We start from the raw sequence: 2,766 nt of genomic DNA on the forward strand, positions 1-2,766 counted from the left end.
TCAGCTTGTATTTGACTGCTAATTTCTTAGCGGCCAAGTCAAGCGGAGGGGCTCCACTAAGAACCTGAAGTGCCGCGGTGAACAGTATTCGGTATACCGATAGACATCCAAGCAGGATCAGTCTATGGCAGGAGGACAGTCGCTTTCTGGCAGCTACCTGTGCGTCGGTGTCATACCGCGGACTTACACCAAAAATGACCGTATTAATGGGTGCTCGTAGAAAACACGTCCGTCACTGACAGTAAGTAGATAGGGACAGTAGGAATTTCTTGAAGTCTTGAATTTCTTCACTTTGACATTCAGAGCACTGGGCAGAAATCACATTGTGTCAACACCCGCTAGGGCCATCACAATGCTTTGTTTTTATTAGACAGTCGGATTCCCCAAGTCCGTGCCAGTTCTGAATTGATTGTTAATTGATAATCGTTATAATTAATAAGAACTAATTGGTTTAACCCAAAAAGTATTCTTAAAAATTTTAGCAAGAAAGTTCCACAATTGGCTACGTAACTAAACTATCCGGGGAACAAGTTACTAACATAAATGCTAGAAACTCTATTTACCCAGAACGAGCACATAAACCATGTTATTGTTTCCCAATCAAGCCCGACTATCTCAATCTTCAGAGCCAATCCTTATCCCCAAGTTACGGATCTAATTTGCCTACTTCCCTTACCTACATTATTCTATCGATTATTTGCTACTACCACCAAGATCTGTACCAATGGCAGCTCCATGCAGGCTTACGCCAAACACTTCTACGCATACCATTGTACCTTCGTACTCACTAAAGTTTCAAAATTTATATCACAAGTAATATAAAACATCTACTTTAGCGGTAATGTACAACTTAAGCGCCATCCATTTTGAGGGCTAGTTGCTACGGCAGGTGAGTTGTTACTCATTCCTTAGCGGATTTCGACTTCCATGATCACCGTCCTGCTGTTTTAAACAAGCAACGCCTTTCATGGTATCTGCATGAGTTGTTAATTTGGGCACCGTAACTTACCAAAAGTGGCCCACTGGGCACATTATATCATAACCTTGAACTTCATATCAAGAAAGTTAAGGTTCTTACCCATTTAAAGTTTGAGAATAGGTTAAGATGAATCTTTCGCATTGTTAATCATACAAGTGCATATAATAAACACAAAAATCAATGATAATTATGCCATTATAAAATTATAACTATAAGTTATATTTCATGATACATTTTGTATATGCTAATAGATTACAATGTCCTTATATGGAAAAAATGCACACTATCCTCATAATATTATTTAAATAATACAATTTTATTGATGAATTTTCCATAACGGATATTCAGGTTCATCGGGCTTAACCTCTAAGCAGTTTCACGTACTGTTTAACTCTCTATTCAGAGTTATTTTCAACTTTCCCTCACGGTACTTGTTTACTATCGGTCTCATGGTTATATTTAGTTTTAAATGGAGTTTACCACCCACTTAGTGCTGCACTATCAAGCAACACGAATCTTTGGAAACATCATCTAGTAATCATGGCACCCTCTATGCGTTAATTTCTCATACTATTGACGCTCCACACACTTCATCTCACATTTGCCATATAGACAAAGTGACAAACTGTTTTCTTTTCGCTCGCCGCTACTAAGAAAATACTTGTTAGTTTATTTTCTTCCCCTAATTAATATGCTTAAATTCAGGGGGTAGTCCCATATGAGTTGAGGTTGTATACAATTTTTTCTTGCCATTAATTCTTTATATATAATGATAAAAACATTTTATTAAATTATTTCTTGTAAGAAAGTGTTTTCCATTAAACGAAGAATAAACGAAGAATAATAACATAACCAAGTTTTTTATATTTCCGAATCATTAATAAGAGACAATTCTAGATGAAAAATAATTCAATTTTTTATGCTAGACATTTCTCAGTATTACTTGACGAAAATATTTCTCTTCGTTTTTCACATCCAAATGTGAGATAATGTTTTTCATATTTTTTTTTTAATATTGAATAATATTGAATAAATAAAAAAGTTATTATTATAAAATTTATAAACAACTTAATTAGCATAGTCTTACAACCCTCAACCATATATAGTCCAAGCAGCACTATAAAATTAATTAAAGCACAGAACAGCATGGACTGCGATATGCGTTCAAAATGTCGATGTTCACGTGTCCTGCAGTTCACACGATGACGCACAGTTTGCTGCGATCTTCATCGACCCATGTGCCGAGTGATCTACCACTTAGAGTTTTATAATTTATTTTTACATAATGCCAATTTTGTTTTTATTGACAGAAATTAAAAATACACAATTTTACTGGCATATATCAATTCCTTCAATAAATGTATTTTTATACCTAAAATAAGCATTATGTATCATATAATCTGGTTATTTACGGTTTATATTTAACTATGTTTGGGCGATACTTACTGCAATTTATATAAAACATTAACCTGATAGGTACCAGGTACAACATTGTATATTTTAGGTTGTTGCATAAGCCAACGTATGCTCATAACTAAGATGAACAATACATATTCGCAACGCGTGTATATTATGGTCCATATACACACAAAGTTCACCATTTTATATTAACAAATTATTTTGATAGTTATTATTTTTAAGTTTTAATTCGATTTCCATTTTCGAATTTGATATTTGTACATTTTAGTTTTATTTGTACATTTTAAAGCCACGTATATACCTGTATATTATAATATTTTTTGTTCTGCCCGCCATTACACAGCATTTTGTAATGTTAAAATCTTATG

General features: G+C 33.8%; 1 pseudogene; it reads right to left on the reverse strand.

The window, feature by feature from the left end:
- Positions 1–2,065: 2,065 nt before the first annotated feature.
- LOC6556137 lies at positions 2,066–2,244 on the reverse strand (annotated as a pseudogene).
- Positions 2,245–2,766: the final 522 nt, after the last annotated feature.

Source organism: Drosophila erecta, unplaced genomic scaffold, assembly GCF_003286155.1.
Source record: "Drosophila erecta strain 14021-0224.00,06,07 unplaced genomic scaffold, DereRS2 tig00000329-arrow-arrow-pilon, whole genome shotgun sequence".
Lineage (NCBI taxonomy): Eukaryota > Metazoa > Arthropoda > Insecta > Diptera > Drosophilidae > Drosophila > Drosophila erecta.